Here is a 23,936-nt window from a genome sequence, read left to right as displayed (position 1 = left end):
TGTCCCTTTTACCATCTTCTCTACCTAAGCATGAACCTTAGCTTCCTTAGCTTGATTCTAGAAGGAACAGAACTAATGAAAGTAGACATTCTAAAGATAAAAAGTATTACTTTTTCCTCTTTTGATGACCATATAAACATTTACCAAAAAAAATGGAGTGTGAGACACATAAATCAAATGTTCCTAAAGACAGAGATTAAGGAGGCATTCACTGTGGAATCTGTGAATGTGTTTCTTTGAGAGAATTCCTCCAAGTGCCCTGTAACTTCTTGTAAGTGCCCCATTCCTTCCATGTATTGCTCTGGCTTCCACCATGCAGAGATACCAGGTGGTGGTGGGTGGCAATGACATCAGTAAAGATTCGTCTTACCCAAGGGAAGCAGAACTATTACTCAAAAAATGTACCAGTTTAATTCTGGAACTTCTCAGTTTCTCACCTTGGGTAGCAAAACTGTCTCTGTGGATTTTCTCTGCACTATCTGGGCAAGTACTCAGAATGAGCAATCCTTTCTTGGTGGGAGAAAATCAAAATGCCTTTTCAATCAGCAGGAATCCCACTCCTCTACATTCCTCCTGAAACTGCCAATTTGACTCTTGGTCCTCAGGGTTTGAAGTATGCATATACATATGACAGCAGAGTGTGGAAATGAGTGGAAGCCTTGTACTACAAGATAATTGTTGGCTGTATAATTTAGGTGTAATAATTGGCCATTGTAAAATCCCATTGTTACATTTTCTCATTAGTTGACATTTACATGCACTTCCTTCCCCTTGCTCATTAAGGCTCATTTATTTATGTATTTTTTTAGAGACAGGATCTTGTTTTGCACCTAGGCTGGAGTGCAGTGATGCAGTCATGGCTGACTGCAGCCTTGACCTCCTGGGCTCAAGCGATCCTCCCACCTCAGCCTCCCAAGTAGCTGGGACTACAGGCGCATACCACCATGCCTGGCTAATTTTTTTATTTTCTTGTGGAGACAGGGTCTTTTTTGCCCAGGCTGGTCTCAAATGCCTGGCCTCAAGCAGTCCCCTGACTTTGGCTTCCCAAAGTGCTGGCATTTCAGGCATGAGCCACTGCACTCAGCCTAAAATGTTTCTTCTTTGTTTTTTTAATTCTCAGTTGGCATAATGAAATAAAATCCAACTTGGAACTAGATGACATGGGCTTGAATCCCAGCTTCACTCACTATCTGTGTAACATTATGTGATTTGCCTACACTCTGTGCCTGTGCTTCTTTACCTGTAAAATGATGATTATAGAACTATCTCAGGGATTATGAGTTTCATGATATTAAAACAATGAAAATGTTTATTTCATATCTAGTATATGGGCAGTCAACAAATATTGGGTTCTTTGCTTTCCTCTCTTTTCCTCTGCAAATATAACTTACCACCCAATCCCATCATTTTGAGAAGAAAATAAAGAATAAAGGCTTTCTTGATTTTGCTTGTTTGTTTTCTTCGAAATAATATCATAGGCCATGAGAGGCTTAGATAACTAAAGGAATCTACTTCAATATGCTGGAGCAGAGGAGGAGTTTGAGCTCAGGAGTTCGAGACCAGCCTAAGCAACATAGCAAGGCCCTGTCTCATTTGAAAAAAGAAAGCAGCAACAGCAGCTTAACAACCAGTAGCCTCTGGGAGAAGAATAATCAGAATTGACTCCTTGTTTTAGAGCTGGAAGGAAACATATAGATAATTTAATCCAGTGTTCTTATTTTATAGATGAAAAAAACTGAGGCTTGAAGCAATTATGTGGCTTTACCAGGTTACATATCACTAACTAGTAGCAACTGGCCAGCTGGCTGAAAGAAAACTGCTAGTCAGCACTGAGCCTGGGTGCCTGCCCATATCAACTGCCAGGTTTCTTTTTTATTTATTATAATTATTTAACTAACACAAGAAACTATGCATCCCTTTCTGCTTCTAAAGACGTCAAAGGGCCTGTTTCAAATTGAAAAGTAGACTCTAGTCACCGTAGAATGCTTATGTTCCCATTGAATTAGTATAATTAAAGAGACAGACAATAAGAACTGTTGGCAAGGATGTGGGACAACTGGAACCCCCATACACTGCTGGTAGGAATGTAAAATATATTTTATTTTAGAAGACAATTTGGTAGTTTCTTAAAAAGTTAGACCTAGAATATTACCTAGGAATTTTGCTCTTAGGAATTACCCAACAGAAATGAAACATACATTGGCACCAAGACATGTATGTGAATGTTCATAGCAGCATTATTCATAATAGCAGTTGGAAACAAATGTCCATCAATTGGTGCATGGACTGTTCAGCAGTAAAAAGGAACAAACTATTGATATGTGCACCAACGTGGATGAACTTCAAAACTGTTATGCCAAGTGAAAAAGGGAGATGTGGCTGGGCGCGGTGGCTCACGCTTGTAATCCCAACACTTTGGGAGGGCAAGGCGGGCGGATCACGAGATCAGGAAATTGAGACCATCCTGGCTAACACGGTGAAACCCCGTCTCTACTAAAAATACAAAAAATTAGCCGGGCGTCGTGGCGGGCGCCTGTGGTCCCAGCTACTCGGGAGGCTGAGGCAGGAGAATGGCGTGGACCCGGGAGGCGGAGCTTGCAGTGAGCCGAGATTGCGTCACTGCACTCCAGCCTGGAAAACAGAGCGAGATTCCGTCTCAAAAAAAAAAGAAAAGAAAAAGGTAGATGCGAAAGACATAGTGTATGTGTATGTTGCCTTTTGTTTGTTTGTTTGTTTGTTTGAGACAGAGTCTTGCTGTGTCACCCAGGCTGGAGTGGAGTGGCGTGATCTCGGCTCACTGCAACCTCTGCCACCTGGGTTCAAGTGATTCTGGTGCCTCAGCCACCCGAGCATGGGCATGCCACCATGCCCAGCTAATTTTTGTATTTTTAGTAGAGATGGCATTTCACCATGTTGGCCTGGCTGGTCTTGAACTCCTGTCCTCAAGTGATCTGTCCACCTTGGCCTCCCAAAGTGCTGGGATTACAGGATTATAGACGTGAGCCATCACATCCAAGCCATTTAAATTTAAAATCTATAGAGACAGAAAGTACATTAATGGTTGGCTGTGGATTGGAATGGGGATTGATTGAAAACAGGCATGAGAGTTATTTTGGGAATGTTGCAAATGTTCTCAAACTGGATTGTGGTGATCATTACACAACTCTAAAAGGGTACTAAAAAGTCATTAAATTATACATGTAAGATGGATAAATTTTATAGTATGTCATTATACCTCAAGTTGTTAAAGAATATTTATTATATAATTCATAAAATGATCTTCATCTTAAAAGTAGCATTCGGAGACTGGAGAATATCATAGATTGTACTCTTAGAAATAGGCACATATCTGTTTTTTTTAGCTCAAATACAGTGAGATCTCCATATGCATGGATTCTGCATCTGTGGATTCAACTAACTACAGATGAAAAATGTTTGGAAAAAAAATTGCATCTATACTGAACATGTAGACTTTTTTCCTTGTCATTATTTCCTAAACAATGTAGTTTAAGAACTACTTACATAACATTTATGCTTTATTAAGTATTATGAGTAATCTAGTTATGATTGAAAGTATATGAGAAAGATGTGTGAAGGTTACATGAAAATGCTATACCATTTTATGTCAGGAACTTGAGCACCGGTGGATCTGCAGTTGCAGGAGGGAGGGGAGAGCCTGGAACCAGTCCCCCAAGGATATGGAGGGATGACTATTCACTGTCCTGTGACTCTGATGGTAAACATCCCCAGAGCTCCAACTTCCTAATTGGGTAAGGCATGGAGCAGTGAGTGAAGGGGAGAAGCAGGTCGGGTAACAGCAGAGCCAAAGAGAGAGCACAGGGAGACGATCACAGGCCAGAAGTTGCTTCTGTTCTCGACCATCAGAAATGGAAATGGAGTGTGCTTGCTTTGCTTGATCTTTCGAGAACCAGCACCCAATATGTCCATTCTGCCATTTCCTGTCTTGGCCCAGTAGCCTGTCTCTGCTCAATGCTCTCCCACTCCTGTTTTGTGTTGATTTCTGGTCTCCTCTGGGCTGTGCTGCTTCATCTCTTGGTCCCTCAGTCACCTGTACACCCGAGTGTCCTCTCTGGCTAGACCTTCTTCTGACATGGCATAATCCCTATATACAACATTTCAAGCCAAGGAAAACCTTATCTTTCAATCATTATTTTTCAGTCACTTATAAAATGCCTTTCTAATCTCATCCACAAACATACATAAGAAGTTGAGATGATCAATTTGCAATTTATGTTATTGAAGAAAATAAGTGTGGTTTAGGATCTCAAAGAATAGGGAAGTTTGGCTAGTGCAGGGCTTGATATTTTAATCATGCTCCCTTTCAACTTCATCCAGTCACAGTACATCAGAGTAAGATTATAAAGAGGGAGAATTCACTATCTCATGCAGATAAATATAATACACTTGTAATACTGGTGGTTGCAGTTCTAAAGGCATATAAAAAATCAGAAATTGTGTGAATCAACTAAATATCAGATAATTAGGCATATGGCACATTTTAAAAGTGAAAGTAGTTTTAAAACCTCCTTAAAACTGCAAATGCTCTCTCAGGCCTATCTGCTATTGAATAATTTGGAGTTAGAATTACATAGATTTCTTTTTTTCCTGACGCTTATTGTACTTTACAAATTATAGCTAATAATTATTGAGTACTTGTGATGTCCCAGACACCTTATTTAATCTTCACAATGACTCTGAAGTAGGTACAATAGTTATCTCTATTTTGTAGATGAGAAAAAACATAAAGAGGTCTCTGTTCAAAGTGGCAGTTGATACGTAGCACAACCAGGATTCAAGCCCAGGTCTTTCAGATTCCAAACCCAGTGTCCTCAGTCCCTACTCCATGGGTCTAACTAGACCTCATGATAATAAATATTCTTCAAAAATGGTCACCCTTAGTTAAATAGCAACTTCTGTTTATTGAGAGCCTGCTATATAGAAGGCACTGTATTTGGCATTTCACATTTATTATTTTTAACCCTGATAACTTGGCAAAGTAGGTATCCTTATTCCTATTTACAAGAAAAAACAGCAGAAAACAAACAAACATAACTGGGGCCAAGGGAAACTAGAAAATTCTGTCTGACTCAAAATCCACGTGCTTTCCCTCATGCTATCATGCTCTTCATCAAACCTTGGAGTACCACCAAGAATTAGATGACTTTTTGGCTTCTTGAACAAATATTTATCTTGCCTATTTAATACCTAGCTGGAACCTAGGAAATGACAACCCCTCCAAAATAAGACATGGACATTGTTCTTCTGGATCTAAAAATTCAGTAAAGAGAAAAGGAGAATAGAATAGTTTGCTATGGATCATGGCCTCCAGCTCCATCCATGTCCCTGCAAAGGACATGATCTTGTTCCTTTTATGGCTGCATAGTATTCTATGGTGTGTGTGTACCACCTTCATAGAAAATTCTTTGACTCTATTTCCAAGGCCACTAAACCACAGTTCTTGCCTTACAATTGACATACAGCATCTTCTTACTTTCATTCATTTGTTCAATTTATTCAACATTTATTGAGCATCTACTACAACTATAGTAAACACAAGCTTTACACTTAGATTATTCATAGTCTAGTCGGGGGAGACAGACAGGTCAATAAAACTCCCTAACACATGGTGGAGTACTAAGTTCTAAAAAGAATGATTCAGACAGCAAATGCTAGGGAAATCTAGAGAGGGGCACGGTTAACATGAGCTGAGGACAATAGGGAAAGCTTCCTCAAATGATGTGAGATCTAGGTGGACCTAAAATAAGGCAAGATTTGGATAAGCAGAGAAGAGAGGGAAGAACATTCTACAAAGACCTCGAGCTTGGAATGAGCGTGTTGGATCAGAGAACAATGAGGACCTGGTTAGAGTGATGGGATTTGTGCTCGGGAGCAGAAAGATTTGAAGGCTCTATCAATTTATCTTACAGCAGCTCACTGTGATACTAACGAAAATCAGTTCCAGTCAGGGTCCAGGGAAAAGTTATCCAGGTACTGCCTCCTGCTGTGGGTAGAAATATGTCTGTTTTTTTCACCATCATTAATAACAAAAAAAAGATAAGGGGAATCCCAAAAGGGCCATGGGACAAATATAGGCTTAGAAATCTGAATTTATTCCTGGGCTCTGTTTTCAGTTTCAGTCATCTATTTTCTGAAAATGCAACAGTAGAAATTATTGGACTTCTTCTGAATTAGTTTCTGCTAAGTAAGAAAAATATATAACCACCATCTCCTCCAACACCACTACCACCTCCAACACACACACAAATTCATCCCATTCTAAATAAGCAGATTGCTGGAAGTAATATGCCAAGTATTCAAAATGGAGATTTAGGTCATGAAGGTGCCCCCAAACTGCCCTGTTTCACTCCCTTCTGGCTCATACTATGCTGAAGACAAAGTGGGCAGTAAATTATGTTGTTTTGAAATTATGATAATTTTGCCACCTTTTAGCATAACAGGAAACAGAGTGTTAACTGTGCAGTCTTCAAGTATGGTTTCTAGATACAATATAACTTTCATTATCATTACAATTTTTCCTCTATCTGGACAACTTGACATTTTCCCAGGGTGTTTAATTACAGTTTTTAATTTGTACAAGATTGGGGTGAACAGTTATTTTAGTGAGTTTTAAGCAGGCAAGTTAGCCTTCCAGACACATTTTTCCAACCTCTCTCAGCTCTGATTTGGACTTAAGAAAACTCGTTTTACTAACTTGCTAAGCATAAAAAATTTGGTGCTGGTGTTTAGCTATCTCAGCACTGCAGTTTAGAAGGGCAAGTAAAAAACATCCCTCTGAGCTTCAGGGGCTAGAATGAAGCAGCTCCAGATGATACTCTTGTCCACTCGCTAAGCAGAGCCTTACAGAGGCCATTTTATAAAAGATAGCAATGGGCTAGATATAGAAATTCCACAATGAGATCACACGCTCATACCATGCACCCTACACATTCATCTTGTTTTTAGGAAGTCAGCAATATTAAAAGCCAGGAAAAAAGAAGGGGAAAATTCAGAAATTGAAGAGTGCAATTTACCCTTTTAATATTTCACTCAGGATCGCCCAGACCCTTGGAATCATCCTTTATCTAATTTTTGAATAGAATTTTTCACATGATGTTCCCAGTACGGGCTACAGTGTCTAAGCTAGGAAACAAAAGAGTAAGTTTCAGATAAAATTCTCTGCAATTTTATTTATTTACTTTTAACTTTTATTTTAAGTTCAGGGGTACATGTGCAGGATGTGAAGGTTTGTTACATAGGTAAACGTTTGTCAAGGGGGTTCATTTGGCAGATTTTTCCACCAACCAGGTATTAAGCCTAGTATCCATTAGTTATTTTTACTGATCCTCTCCCTCCTCCCATCCCCTGCACTCTGGTAGGCCCCAGTGTGTTGTTCCCCTCTGTGTGTCCATGTGTTCTCATTATTTAGCTCCCACTTGTAAGTGAGAACATGTGGTATTTGGTTTTCTGTTCCTGCTTTAGTTTGCTAAGGATGATGGCCTCCAGATCCATCCACGTCCCTGCAAAGGACATGATCTTGTTCCTTTTTATGGCTGCATAGTATTCCATGTATATGTACCACATTCACAGAAAACTCTTTGACTGTATTTCCAGGGCTACTAAACCACAGTTCTTGCCTTATAATTGACATACAGCATCTTTTTGCTTTCATTCATTTGTTCAATTTATTCAACATGTATTGAATGTCTACTACAACTATAGTAAACACAAGCTTTATACTCAGATTGTTCATAGTTTCGTCGGGGGAGACGGGCCAATAATACTCACTAACACATGGTAGAATACTGTGATACCAATAGTGCTAATGGAACAAGGTGTGAATGGTGAGAGACGGGAAGCAGTGGTTAGAAAGGTCTTTCAGGAAACTGTGATATCTGGGAAAACTTTGAAGGATGATGAGGAGCCATCCAGGTTGAGATGTAAAGTAGCTTTCTACTTGGAGAAACAGCATGTCCAAACACAGCGAAGCATGAGAAAATCTGTGTGTCCTTTCAAAAATATGAAAGGTAACAGAGCTGGAAGACAGCTGAGTAATTTGCAGAATTACAGCTTTCAGAGTGACCAACCAGAGGTCTAGGTTTCATAATCTAATCATTTGGATCTGTGGCAGTCAGGATCCCATTTTAAAGGGCACTTCTTTGATTACCAGTCAGGAAATATAATGACAGGCTGGTTCAAAATGTGTAACTCATTGAGGAGGAGATTCTCCAATGCGATAATCTCATTTCATTTCTTAACATATGATCAAGAATTCCACCAAGATTATTTTTATTTTGTTTTGTTTTAACAAACACCTATTCCTTTCTCACATTCCATATACCTAAGGTGTTGCTCTAACATGTGTGCAGAGGCCAGTTGATTTTAAAATTAGATCTCTTATTTTTTTTGGAGGAGCAAGTATTATTTGTTTTTATTGTACATCCAAGAAAATGGAGGATCTTATGACAAATGATGAAGCCATGACTGGGCATGGTGGCACAAGCCTGTAATCACTTGAGCCTAGGAGTTCGAGACCAGTCTGGGAAACATGGCAAGACCCCATCTCTACAAAAAATCTTTTAAAAAATTAGCCAAGCATGATGATGCCTGCCTGTAGTCCCAGCTATTTAGGAGGCTGAGATGGGACGATCGCTTGAGTCCTGAAGATCGAAGCTGCAGTGAGCCGAGACTGTGCCACTGCACTCTAGCCTGGATGACAGTGTAAGACCCTGTCTCAAAAAACAAAAACAAAGCCACACAATGCGTCAGTGCAGAGAAAGAATTAGATTGAAGGACTCCCAAAAGCTTGGTTTGGGATGAATCTTTAGGATACTAGGAATAAGAGTAAATGCTCTGGAATCTGACTTCAGCAGGCACTCTGTATGTGAGTTGGGGGTTGGTTAGGGATTGACTCCGAGTGACGCTCTAGGGCAGGAAATAACTCTACCAGTTGGTACTATGAAAGAACTTGAAGCTCACAAACATACAATGAACATTTTTCTTCTTTAGTTCCTCCTATAACCAAGGACTAGGAGTCAGGACTGCTTCTGCCCCACTTCTTTTATCTGTGACCCTCAGCTCATTCTCTAGAGCTACCTTTAGTGACCATTTTATCCTAATTTCACTGGTATAAATATAGTGAGGGTCAGAAATAGCCTGATTTGCACCCTGTTGGTGCAAATTATATATGCAAAATTACGTATAAAACTGAATAATTATTTAGAGCAAGGAAAGAAATCACAACAGGTTGCCAAAGGATTGGAAATTTGGGACTCCTAAAATATCTTTAGCTGAGTTACAAGACGTTCTTAAATAGGAACACTTCCTTATTGTAATCTGGCTTTTGTTCTGCACAGACAACATTCTACAAGTCTTAGCCACTCCCAGCACTCACAGGGATCTGTGCGAGTGAGGGACCTGAAGCTTAGACTCCATCAGCTTCCTCCTTCACCCAGATGTGGTATCACTGATGAAGGCTGCAGGAAGATGGCTTGGATAAAAGTCCTGGTTTGCCAGAACAGTCTCGGGTTATGCCTGTTGCTCTTGTCTACATTTTAATAATTCCCTTTCTAAAAACAGTCCTTGTTTGCACGATGAATGATATGGTCACCTATTTATGCTGGTGCCCTCTGTGACCACACAAGCTGGGGCCAGATGGGGAGTTTCAGTTATAATTTTAGTACCCTCACTGGCTTTCTGACCCAGCTGGGTCTGGTAGAATCTGTTTCTCAATCTTAAAGTATGGGTAATCACATTGACCTACTTACAGTGGGTTGCAAGGAAGGTTCTGTTCTGTTGTGTTTTTCTATCTTCTTTAAAGGTATTGTGTTGGTATCATATAAATTAGACTTAAAAAAAATCAGTCATTGGTGTGTACAGCACCTGTCATTTAGAGATGCAAGAATCTGTAAGTAATACCATGTAATCCAGTAAATGTAGTCCTCTCTGTTATGCTTTCATGAAGATCCACCCATTTTCTCAAACAACCTACAAGGTGGAACAGCAGGACATTCAGCAGCCCTAGTTAAAAAGATCTTCTGGCTACTTGTCCTTGGGTTGTTGATTGCATCTGAATGTGATGGTGGACCTAAGGAAGTATATCTGGGCAATAACTTGCCCTTGGTGGTCACACTGTGTCAGTTCATCACTATAAGAGAAAGGCAGAAAAGCTAAGCAGAAAAGCTCCACCCCCACGGGAAGCTGGTTTGCATGGCTGGACCAGTGAGGATGTCAAGACAGCTCTATTGTAGGTTGGCTGCTAGATCCAACTCCACCACTTCTGAGCCTTTGAATTATAACATCAAGCACAAACAACCAGGCTTATTTTCCCTGCCAAAGTCACATGCAATGTCAAGGTATCATAAAAAAAAATTAAAGTTTAAAAGGCAGCTTCCTCTGAGTGCTGATTTAGGCACATAAACAGTGGCGTGGTTAAATGCCACTCTGTGTTTAAGGTAATTATACATCAGCCCTGGAATGTGGTGATGTGAAAGCCCCATTGCAGCAAACAAAGTTGATTCTATCAGCAAACTCTGGCAAATCAGCTGGCCTGGATGCTTCTCCCTGAATTTACTACTTCCTACTTGAGAACTGTCTCTTGGAACATCAGAACTTGAAGACAAGTGTGGTGCACTGCCTAGCACTCTAAGGCTGGCACCAGCTTGCAACCAATGATATGTCTGCAGCAGGGCTTGGGGATGTTGGCCCATAGCAGCTTGCAGTGAGAGCCCTTGGGAACAGCTGAGGCCCATAGGAGTGTCAGTGGTTTGGGCCTGTGCATTGACATGTCTTACCAGGTCCTGCCGGGGCTGGACTGCCACTGCTCAACAAGCCAAAGATATACATCCAGAGAAAGGCTGGTGGAGTGGACAAGACTTCTTGGGAAAGGTGACGTTCCTAGGGGTCAAGAGATGATGGTTTTTGGCTTCTAGCTCTGGAAGCACTGTCGTAATGGGCCCAAGCAAACGTCTGACTGGTATAGTCTAACTTTGTTCTACATAAAAGGACACAGAGGCCCATTTATCCTTTTCCACTTTGGAATCATATCTTTCTCAGTGAGGACTCAGTCATCACCCCTCTGCCCTTCATCCTGGTGCCCAATCCCCAACCATGCACCAAATCAGTGGAACTTTCCTTGTGGTTTTGCGGAATCTTTTTCCTTCATCCCTACAGAATTTCCTTCATGAGTTACTGCTGGCAGCTGTATTTGTGCTAATTAGCTGCCCTTGATGGATTTCTTTCATCCAGTTGTAAATTCTAGAGGAGACCTTCCCAGGCCAATTTAAAAGTAGAATTCACAGACCAACCTAAGTGGAAATCAGGTTTGGATGGCCTCCACAGAGCAAGTCAAGCCAATTCCCATGGCACCTGAGCACAGCATTCCCAGGGTGGTAAGTCAAAGTAGTAGAAGGACAGACCTGGAAGAAATCTCACGTAGACCTTTAGTTTAGTCACCTCATTTTACAAACAAGGCACTTGGGGCTCATAAAGGTGAATTAACTTGTCCTATCTCACAGCTATTTGCTAGTCACCTCTGAAAGTAACAAGGTATGGGTGGCTCTGTAGACTACAGGGAAATTACCCAGTTGCTTTCAGCGACACCTTGAACACAGCTGTCATAAGGAAAGGCCTTGTCTGTTATTCTCAAGTTCATCTTTTCTTTTCAACTTCTAACTTTTTTTTCTCATGGAGTAATATTATACCCCTAAAGAAAACACATGGAATCCAGCTGTTGAGATATGTCAGATATTCCAAAAAGCATACAAAGTAGCTGACCTCATTTTGGTAGGTACCATGGACAAGCTGCTAGAAGGCACAAAACTCCCTAAACATCCGGATGGAGCTGGGTCCTAGGTTCCACTAATACACTGTCCACTAGCAAAAAGCCTTTATGCTCTTAGTGTGGAGTAGTCTATGGTTTCTCATCTGTCTCTGGTACTTTCAGAGTCATCAGGGAAGGTTCTGTGAGGTGGTGATGTAGGAAGGTTTTTTTTATGGGGTATTTGGGAAGAAATCTTCTTGGTCACATTTATGACAACTCTTCCAAAGGGTAATTATTTGTTTACGTGCTCACCTCGGATCCATTAGAGGTGAAAGCCAGGACCTTTCTTCTTCTTTTCCTTTCCTCTTTTTTTTTTTCTTTATCTTCCTCCTCTTCCATACCTTAAAGCCCAGCTATGCTATTTAACTCAATAAACAGACATCCACAGAAGTCTTTGTGAAAGTGATACTGTATCCATTGGGCACTTGTTGAACTCTGGCCTCCTGTATGTGTATTAAAAATAAGTGTTTCTTCATATTGTTCAGCTTCTGTATAGATACTATGTATATTCATGTTTTCATGAAAATACAGGAAGACTTGTGCTTTACTGAATCAAGACCAGGACATTTTTGTATAAAACTTATGTCATGAAACACTTCTGTTATGTGCAGAGCAGTAATTTGAAGTAGTGCCAAAATCACAGTTAAGGGAATTCTAAATCACCCAATGATTGATTATATTTTTTGTCTTACAACAAATTATTTGAAATTCTTTAAACATATGGAAACCAAGAATCATCTGGACTTCTTTATTATTACATATATAATATATGTAATTACATATTATATATGAAATAATATATCATATATAATAATATATTCATCATCAGATGAAACTGTCAATTCTTCATAGAAATAGATTTATAATAGTATTATAATAATTTACTGAATGCAATGGATTAAAATAATTTCCATTTCAATTGAATGATTCTGAAAGCAAATCACAAGTAATCATCTTCCCACCCAAACCTGTTTTTCCTGTAGATTCCTCATTTTAGCCAGGGGCTACTCCATCTACCCAACCCCTGAGGCTGGAAAACTGGGAGTCATTCTTGATACCTCTCACCCCTCAGCCTTCACATTCAATCTGTCACCAAGTCCTGTTATTTCACTTCAAAAATATATTTTGACTCTGCCTATTTCCCTCCTAACTCCATTTACTCCAGGCTTCCCAAGCCACCATCATTTCTTTGCTGGACCACTCACCAGTAGTCTCGCAACAGGTCTCGCTCCTGCCATACTTGTTTCTCTCCAGTCTGTTCTGCTCAAAGCAACCAGAATGACCTTTTAAAGAATATGAGCAAGCTGTACTCTTGTCTCCAACTTCCTTAACATAGGTCTAGATCTCTTGCCACTTTTCCCTTGGCTCCCTATACTCTAGTTGCCTTGGACTTCTTTTGGTATTGAAAGTGATCTGAAACATTTCCTTCCTCTCCCTCCTCTGAACCCTGCCCTAGACACTGACCAGTTTCTTTTCATCCTTGGGCCTTAATAAAATGTCAGTCTTCCAAAAAGTTTTACACCCAGACTAAGGCAAGTAATGCAGCGTACCCAGAGAAAGTAATTTTTATTCTCACAGATAACACCTGGTTCTTCTCTTTCAAAACCCTCACCACAATCTGCATTAGTATAGATGATATATAATTCCATATATATAATGCCTAACTTCACTCATAGACTATAAGCTCCATGAGGGCAGATATCACATATGTTCTGGCTCTGTGCAGGCATATAATAAATTTTCATTAAATACTTGCAAGTAAATGGATCATTATTGCCATGCATTTGTCTATTGCATGTTTTATTTTAAAGTGCATGAGTGTTCTAATACCCCTAAATTCAGGTACATATTGACCAGATGATTGCATCCCCCTTCTACAGGTAGTGAAACAGGTTTAAAGAAGAAAAATAAGTTAGGAAAGGTGGTTTAAGTTCCTTGAGTTCAGAGCTGACTAATTCATAGAAAATAATAATAATTATAATGATTAAAATTTATTGTTCTCTTATTATATGCAAGAGTGTTCCAATAACATTAACTCATTTAATGCCTTCAACAACCCTACGAGGTAGGTAGCATTATAACCATCCTTTGCTTACAGATAAGGAAATGGAGGTACAAACTAGTTAGGTAACTTGCCCAAGGTCTCAAACATATATGCGCAGCAATATATCGTATTAAATATATGTTACATAATAGGCCCACATTCATGTTCGTCATCTCACTGACAAGCAGCTCTAACATACTGAGCTTTTCTCAATCAGGTTTTCCATTATGAGCAACACTGCATCTGGAAGAATGGTTTCTGTTTCCTCTTGGTCATTGTTCCCTGTCTTCCCTCTATCCCTCCAGCCCTTGCTCTCTCTGCCTTCTCTCCCCTTTTCTTCTTTTTTCCCCCACTCCCTGCTGTTCAGTAGTAAAATCTCTGACAAAGCCACTTTTTTGCCAGGCTATCATACACAAGGTCAGTGTTCCCACATTCCAAAGGTAGGTAAAAATGTGTGTGGAGAGCAGGGAATTCTGCCAGAACAATGACTCACTGTGTTACATGCAAAACAGTTCAATAATAGGTCACTGCCTTAGCAAGAGCAACACTGCCTGTCCCTACGGAAAATAAGGGGGCTACCACATGGCACTCCTGGTGCTTTAATAGAAGCTTTGTATGACAAACGGGAAAGCCATACCCATCATAAACCATATACTGGCTTTTTGTTTCATGGGCATATGAGGTGGGTTTCAAAAAGGGAAGTGTATAAAATGCAGTTCTTGACATGTAATGTCACACGTATTCATAGTAAGCATGCACACAAAGTCACCTCTAGGTTACTCAGCTAATTACATAGGTGGTGGAATACCTGGCTCCTTTGCTTCTCCAAGTGGCTTGTTTACTTGTTTGTTTTTTGGCTCATATTCCTGTTCATTAGAACTTCCATTAGCAGAAATATAGGATTATGGTGGAACTGGATGGGCTGCTTCCTGTCTTGTTTTCTTCCAGGCTCAGCCTAGAATGCATAAAAATGGCTGGAGCCCTCTCTCATGCCTCAGTTCCCTTGAGCCTGTGTTCTTCCCCACCCCAGCCCAGTAAACTCCACCTTAGGATCAGCCCGACAACCAGCTTCCTTCACCAGCATAACACTGCTGCTGAGGAGGAAAAAAGGAGCAGCGCTTGCAGATTGGGACTCTCAGACATTTATGATTCACCTGATCTTTAAGACCGCCTCACAGCTGTGTGGCTTATCCTCAGCTCCCTTGTCCATTCCCCTCCACAGCTGTTCCAAACCCTTTAATCTAGTCTAAGCCAGTAGTTCTCAACCTGGGCAACCCATTACAGTCACTCCAGGATCTGTTAAAAATCCCAGTGCCTAGGCTGCATCTTAGAGCACTTAAATTGTATTCACTGGCACTGGATCCAAGCATCAGTACTTTTTTAAAGCTCCCTAGATAACCCCAGTAAGTGTACAGCTGAGGATTAGAGCCATTGCTTTAAGCTAATAACATCACCTCCCACTTCATCAGAAAATGGAAGGCTGTCAACTACAGACATCTCAACTTCCTATCCTCTCATCCGCCTTTCTACATCCACCCCCAACCTGCTGTCCTTCCCTCAGTCTTAGAGTTGGTATGTCCCTCTTTCTATTTCAGGATAACACTTCAAACTATGGCCTTTATACCCATATCTTCCAAGATCTAATCTCTTCCTTTCAACTAGATCTTTCCTTTCAGATTATAAGCAAGCTTAAGTCTCCTGCATCTTTAGAAAGGTATCTTTGGAACTCATCACCTCTACCTGTATCTTTAGTTCCACATGTAACTACTTCCCACATAATTCTTTGTGCTGTGGTTATATTCTCCTTGGAATACCAGGCTTTCTTAGCTGAACTAATCTTTTATAACTTGACTCAGTTGCTACATCCTCCATGAAATGTTTCTAGAATTCACTGGGTGGATCATGACTCTCCTGTACATTATTTTCAAGTGAGGTTCTTCCTTTGTTTTTCCCCTCCTCTCCTTTCAAATATCAGCTCCTTGAGGGCAGGAACCATCTCATTTTTACCTTTGTTACAGCAGTACCTGGCTCACCATATGCTTGTCGAAGTGAATGTAAAACAATTTTCCACCTAGTTTCTTAGGCAGAATGATGTGGTCTAACTGGCTGTAAGTGATTTTCATTTCTGCAGGCCCCTGTGCTTTTATTTCCATGGATAACTGCTAGAGAAGTTACCTGGGGCAATTCTTGGGACATTATTTGGGTTTTTATATTATGCCACAGAATAATGTCATGTTTACTTGCTTAGGATGAATTTATAAGCAAATCTAGTACATGAATCTTCTCATTAGCATCTCCATACTTTCTAAGGCCATTGCTCCGACCATAATGATTAGTAATAGTCAGAAGAAATAAGAATCAACAATGTGGCTTGTCTCTTACATACAGTTTTAGAAATTAAAACTCATATCCTAACACAGTCTGCTTTATTTTGGAATCCAACACCATTTCTTTGCAGCTGGGCAGTGCTGACCTACCTCTGCAGAGCAGCTAGAAAAGGCTGGGCCACTATACTGAGCTTTTAGTGGCAGCAGCTGCTAAAAGTTTTTGTTTCCTTTTATTTTCCTCTTAAACTCTCCTTTAAAAGTACAGTACAGGTTACTCCTCAGTCATTCTCTAAATGCTTAGCCCCTTCAGTGGAGTAGTCAAATCCCTACTCTGCCTGATTAATTAGCTGAGTAAATCTAAGAAACTCCTCAACCTTATGGCCTCTCTTTCTGCCAAGTTTTGTAAAACTCATAGACTGCATGTATTCATAAGCACAAGAAAACACCTGTGAGCAATTAACCACAGACCCTTGATTTAGAGGCATTGGAAATATGCTGATGGCCCTCAGATTGTTGTCACAGGTCTATAATTATGTGAGACCACAACCAAATCATCCCAGCAGTCCAATTACAGGAAGGGTCATTCTTTCAACTATAACAAGATGCTGCTTCTAAAAATAATTCTGCCTGAGATCCAGAAAAAAGTATTCTTTAAGAGGGTGCTGCTTTAAAGGAACCATACATGGGAGTTTGAAGGTGGTAGTGCCTCAGGAAATTTCTCTGAAATGTGTATATAACCAATACATGGGGGAAAAGAGACCACAAAAACCAATTAAAAATTCACTGAATTGAAAATCCTGTTTAAAATTATCCACCCAGAAAATATTGCATATAACTCTTTGTTTCTGTTTAGCCTAGAAACAATAACCACAGAGTTAATAAACCAAGTCTGCAACCAATATTGTGACCAGTGAAAATATAAGAATCTATCTTTTAGAGTAAACAGTCCACTGTAGAATTATGAAACAAAAAGATAATCTTTTTTTTGTAAGATTGAATTCTCATTCTACAGTGTATGTTACCCCGTATTCTATGTGACTAGAATATTTAAGCCTTGCAACATTGAAGAAAAGTCACCTATTTCCAGAATCAGGCAAAAAAATAAAACCAAACCAACCAACCCAAAGTTCCTAGAAAAAAAGAGTTCTTAACCAAGCGCAGATGTGCTTCATGAGCTATGAGAATCCCCAGAATTCTTGAACATTTTGTGTGCATGTGTATTTTTCAGGGCAGAAGAGTGGGAAGTGCCTGTAGCTGCACTGTCCTGTGTAATGATCACTACTGCATGTGGCTATTGAGTGTTTGATATGTAGCTTCAATTGAGGTGTGTGGTACATGTGAAATTCACACTGGATTTTGAGCTATAGTGATAAAAAGTATATAAAATATCTCATTAATAATTATTGTGTTGATTAATATTAAAATAATATCTGTATTGGGCTAAATAAAATATATTGTTAATATTAATTTCATCTATATATTTTTACTTTAAAAAATATGGCCACTAAAATTACATATGTGGCTCACATTGTATTTCTGTTGGATGGTACTGGGTCTACAGCTTCCATCAGTTTTTCAAAGGGCCCTTTTTCTTAGAGCAAAGAGGGACTTGTTAAGATGTAAATGCTCATCTTTCAGGCTGCATATGCTGTCTCAGTGGGCCTTGAATCAAGCCCAGCGCCGGGGAGCTATGATGCTGACAAAACTGTCCTTGGATTACATTTGGAGTTGCGGGGCCTTGGAAACCTCTAACATTGCTGGTGTTTTCAGATACACATTGACCCATTCATTACTTTCCCACTCACAGGGACTCCATAATATCTCTCCCTTCTGATTTAGAAGTACACATATCCACAAATCTGCTCAATCTGTCTTCTTGGATTCTTCACCTACAAATTGAACATATTAGCACCTCTTACCCCGATACTGCTCCATCTCTTGCATTTTCTATCTGGGTCACAGGCATCTTTGAATTCCGCCTCTCCTTATTCCCTCACCACACCCACACATGCAAACAATCATTAAGACCCATCAGTCTCTTGAATACACCTGTTTGTGTTTCTTTGTCACCAACACCTAGATTTTTGTCATAACCTCCCAACTTGCCTCTCTTTCTCCACATTATCTTTCTCACAGCTGTTACAGTTCATTTTAAAATCATGAATATGATTATATTACTCTCTGGTTCAAAGATTAAATTAGAAACTCCTCATTTTGGCCAAAAAGGTCCTCCATAAACTGTCTCAATTCTGGTTTCGTCTCCACTCTCCTTCCCATATACTTTCCAGCCACACCACGGTTTTCTTTCATGCTTCCAAGCCATTGCACCTGTGTGTCCCTTTGCCTGAATTCCTTTTCCTCCCCTTTGCTTTCAAACCCCACATTATCACTAGCTCAACTACAGCTACTTTTGGACTCTCACAGCACTTTTTATCTATCCCCATTATGGCATGTATCTATCATGTTATACTGAATTTATTTGACTCTGACTTTTTGTCCTTGCTGCCTAGTGCTGAGAACTGGTAGGAGTTTATTTAATATCCAGAGAAATTCCAAGTAGTCTTGTTTGTGCAGATCTTTCAAAAGTACAGTTCTCCAACTTTATGAGTAAGAGTTTGAAGGTGCCTTAGAGGTCTTCTAGTCTACCCTCTCATTCCATGATAAGCAAAATCAAGACCTACAGAGGTTGAGTCATCACTTAGTGAGTGCCTGCTATCTCATTTCGTCTTCATAATGACCTTTGAAGTAGGCATTTCTACTAATACCCATTTTACAGAAGTGAAAAATGAAGCCTCAGTGAATGTAAGCAATTTAGGCCCAAGGTCATGTAGCTGGTTACCTGGCAAGATAAAATTAGAATTCAGGTCTTCTTATAGTTGGCCTAGGCATCTTTCCCTTGTCTCACATTGCTATTTACAATTTGCAGCATTCCCTGAGTTATTCAACAGAAGCAATGATTATATATTTTGTACAGAGAGATGGAGTGTTTTCATGGAAAGAACCAAATTATGACAATGACGCTGGTTTTATCCTTTGCTCTGTGAATTACTAGCTACTCTAGTCTCATCTAGAGTTGACTAAATGGAGAGATTTAAATTACCTGTATTTATTGTTAATATAAAATAAGGATGGATATAAACATAAAATTAGATATATGAAAGGATTAAATGCACTATATTGTTTCAACTTGCAGATGTTTAGGCATTTCTTTTGAAAATATTTTGTTATGAAAATAATTGGTGTTCATTATGGAATACTAGAAAACTACAAAAATAAACAGAAGGAAAAGAGCACCTCAAGATTATTATTAACATTTGATATAATTATTCCCAGTTTTCTCTATGCAGCTTTTGTTTGACATATTTGTGATCATATAAAATTTTTCTGCCGCTGTTTTTTTTTTCATTTTACATCATGACATAAGCATTCCCCCATTATCGCTATATAATCTTCATTAGCATAATGTTTCATGGCTACATAATAGTCCATCAGCTACTCACAGCATAATGCTTAGAGTTGTTTGATAAAGTGACTTATAAAGGAATGAAATCCAGCAAGTTGGTAGTATGACAGCATTAATAGCTCAAAAGGACCTTAGAGATCTCTAGTCCTGTGCTTACCCAAGTGTAAGCCCCAGACTAACAGCATGTGCATCACTTGGAGGCTTGTTAGAAATGCAGATTCTTGGGCCCTACCCTAGTCCTACTGAAATCAAATCTGTGTCTTAGTAAGATCCTTGGGTGATTTGTGGACACAGTAAAGTCTAAGAGGAAATGAGAAAAAAACAGTGATTCTCAATCTTAACAGTACTTTAGGAAGATCTTCAAAATGTTAATGCCCAGGTTACACTCCAGACTAAATAGATCAGAATCTCTAGAGGTGGGACCCACGCATCAGTCTTTTTTAAAGCAGCCCTGGTTATTTCAATGTGTTCAAGAGCCATAGAGGAAGGAAGAGCATCCCTACCTCAAACTGATTAGATGATGTTTATGCAGCCACTCTCTTTAGTGCCAGAATTCTTTCTACTAGGAAGAACTCTGAATTTCTATGGGAAGTTCTGGTAAAATAAGACCCCACAATACTTTTAAGGAAATTTAAGTTAAGAAATTTCCTTATATTTCCCATTATTGTTTTCCTTTCTGCTCCTCCCTAGCCTCCTTCTCCATTTTTCCCCTCTCCAAAGAGATTCCTGGCTTGACACTCTCTGGAGATCCTGCTCGGAGACCACAAAGCCTGATTTTCCTGTATCGCAGAGCCAAGAAGCAATAGAAAGATTACTCGATTTCTTCTCAATAATTGTATTTGTTCTGGCACATTCTCCTGCTTGCAAGACCCACATCCAATTTATCTTATGCCTGTATTTAAGCAAGCCAGGGGATTTGGAAACTCTGCCTCTGTCTACACAATGCCACAACCATAGGTTGAAAGAAAAGTCAAAGTCATAGCCATCAGTTGTTTTTCTAATTTTCTTTTCCATCAATTGACCACTGAAAAAACAAACACCTGAGTCAACTTGGAAGGCTTTGTTCTCCAAGTCCTGCAGAATGTTTAACAATTTCTAACCCTGAGACCTGGGGAAAATATACTTTTTCAAAACTGAGAGTTATAGTATTATTTCCCTTTTCTACACAAAATAGGACCATACCACATACTCTGAATATTTTGACTTATGTAGAGAATTTTATGATGGAACCCTAGGAAGCTGGCATTAGACTTGACCAATAAAAAGTGATTTTTAAAATTCTTTAACCTTTAAACTCAGTTGGAGGAATGTTAGGGATCCTGGTTCTAATCTTCTCCCATTTTTAACCCCTTCAATTTTTCCTTTGGTTTCTAATATTTGTTTTTATTTAAAATATATTTTAAACTTTTTTATTCTAAGTAGGATACAAAAATTAAACAGATGTTTAGCTAATGATGGCCAACCAAATACAAGCATTTATCTCTTTTTCTGTTTGCGAGTCACCAAAGATTGCAGCTTTTTTTTAAAAAAAAAAAGGGATTAAAAAAAGAATAGGATGGGAGCTATCAGCTTATGAGAGAGTTGAGAATTTTCTAGAAGATAGGAGTGGTTGGAGGAATGATGGCTTGGAGAAAGGAGGCTGCGCTGTTTATTTACTGACTCCCCCACCCCTGGGTCCATAGGTCGAGGGCTGCCCTGGGACTGAGCCTGTGCCTAGGTCAAGAGAGGTAGGACTGCCAGTTGAAAGACAAGTCAGCGCTTGTACAGAACTGTCCACCACAACTGCAGATGAAACTAGAGGCAGACTGCAGGCACGTGATGCTCGCACCAGAAATGCCTCTACAGCCACATACAGCTAGACGTGGAAGAGCTCAATCCTCTATCTGAACATGACATTCCTGCTTAAAAACTTTCAGAGGTTTCTCTGCTGACTGAGCAGAGTAGAGGAATGGGCTTCAGATTCTTCAAGCCCTGAAACTTTGTGTGTATGTGCCTATTTTAGATGAGAAGATCCATAATTTTCATCACATTTTCAAAAGGGTACATGTTAAGTGTTTAAGAACCACAAACACAAAACCCTAATCCTTAACATGACAGGTGAGGCCCTACACAATCCAGACTAACCAACCTCTCTTGAGCCGCATCTCCTGCCAGTCGGCTCTCCCCCATCTCCCCTTACTCAGTGAACATTAAATTCCAGCCACAGAACTTCTCATCCCATCTCAAACATGCTATAAGCTCTTTAATCTCTCTCTGATGGAACACATGCCTTTCTCTCTGCCAGGAATGTTGCTCCTCCTTTGCCACTTCCTCTGCCCCTTCTCTGCCTGGTGAATTTGCTTTTATCCTTTAAGACTCAGCAATAACATCACCTCTGTGACCCCCTCCCTCCTTCCTAGTGTTCTCCCCAACCGTTTCCTGAGCAATCCATGCACCAATGTCTGTGGAGTTCACCCTTTGGTATAGTCATTGTTTGTTTATGTGTTGCTGTCTTCTACTTGTCTGTGAATTCTTGAAAGTACAGACCATGCCCCTCACCCCTCCAAACCATAACTTGGAACATAACAGACAATAATAATATTGATGCAACCAGTAAGAAATGAATGACTCCATTTATTAGCTTGGCCAATTGTCTCTTGGATCTTACAGAGAACCTGACCCCAAGAGACTGGGATATTCATAACTAGGTTTCCTGTTCAGGTTGTTAGAATCTGTCCTGGTTTAAATGTACATTTCTAATTCCTACACATCTTTTAAGAACCACTATGAAAAAAGAATAATCAGAGAACAAGAAAGGATACTTGCAATTAAAAATGTAATTGATGACATAAAAAATTTAATAGGAGGTTTGGAAGATAGAGCTGTAAAAATCTCCCAGAAAGTAGAGAAGCCGCCCCCCCAAGGCTGGTGCACATGCCCTCCTTGTAGCGTGTAGGACATTCCTTCTCACCAGTGCATTTATTTGTCACCCTGCATTGTAGTAGCCATTTTATGGATCCCTGATTCCCAATAAATAGGCTGGGCTTCCTTGGAGCAGGGACTGTCTCTTCCTCCCCATCACCTATCCTGTGCACTAACGTACATGTGTATTGAAAGAATGAATGACGAATGTGTATGAAGGAGTGAAGGCAAAGTTCAGTTGGGCTGGGGGTTGAGGGGAAGCTTTGCTGAGGTTGGAGGAAAAGGTGAATGAGGGTAAATCCCTGGGGAACACTAGGGAAGATCCAGGCTAGGGGGAATAGACAGGTTCATAGCTACTGAAAGCATGGCTGAACAGGGAAAGAGTGACTGGGCAGATGCAAGGGGTTGAACCACCAAGAAAAATCCTGAGAGAAGGAAGGGGAGGTGGAAGGTCACTCAGGATTTCATCTTTCCTTGGGAATGACTTCAGGCCAGGCATTGTGTTAAGGACTTTCCATGCATTCTCTTACTTAAGCTTCACAAAACCTTATAAAGTTGTAATTACTACTACAGCCATTTTCCAGGTGATAAGGATAGGTGTGCAAACAATAAGGATTTGACCTCAGATTTTAGAGCTAGTGGTCACAGAACCAGGATTTGAGGGAAAAGTCTGATTATGTCTGTGTTGTTTTAATCACCAGGCTACTCTCTCTGACAAAGGAGCCCAAGCCAAACCTCTCATATTTTGTTTCACTTTGCCTAGGTTGGCAGTCCTGGGTGCCCAGAGCACACTCTGCAGATCACAGCTCGTAGGCTCCTAGCTGGGCATTGCACAGCTCCCTCTCCCAGATCACTGCAGTCTCCTTTTCCCAGAAAAAGCTGTGTGGGGGAGAGTAAATAGCTGGGTTTGGGGAATAATGGTTTTCTTCTGTTTTGTGTTACTGGATCTGATGCACAGAAAACTGCCCAGAGCCTCAAATAATTACAGTAAGACGACTCCGCTTCCTTCACGTGGCCACAGCAGACAGGCAGGAGCCCAGACACACTGCAAAGCAAGTGCTGTGACTGTGAGATGGGAAAAGGCAGGAACCCAGAATCAGGGATTCCTGACGGAACCGCAACCACAAGCACAGCGTGGCACTCGGCAGAAACCGGGAAAGGGGCCCCACCCGGAAGGCCAGTGACTTGTTTCATTTTAAAGTCACTTAATAAAAAGCCCATTTAGACATACGATTAAGTAGGGGAAATGGCAAGTTTTAAGATGATTCATGTAGTGCAGCACCATCTGTGTTAGGACAAAAAGCCCAACAAAACATGTAGACTGGAAGACCATCCACTTCCTGCTGCCAGCCATCGTCCCTG

The 23,936-nt window shown here is 40.2% G+C and overlaps 1 protein-coding gene across 2 annotated transcripts in view; it reads right to left on the bottom strand.

The window, feature by feature from the left end:
• The window catches only part of FRMD6 (FERM domain containing 6), a 240,754-nt gene that overhangs the window by 99,149 nt on the left and 117,669 nt on the right, over positions 1 to 23,936 (bottom strand). The window lies entirely within an intron of this gene.

Source organism: Pongo pygmaeus, chromosome 15 (genome assembly GCF_028885625.2).
Source record: "Pongo pygmaeus isolate AG05252 chromosome 15, NHGRI_mPonPyg2-v2.0_pri, whole genome shotgun sequence".
NCBI classification, from domain to species: Eukaryota; Metazoa; Chordata; class Mammalia; order Primates; family Hominidae; genus Pongo; species Pongo pygmaeus.
Note: the sequence above shows the minus strand (reverse complement) of the source record. Positions and strands in the feature narration are given on the sequence as shown.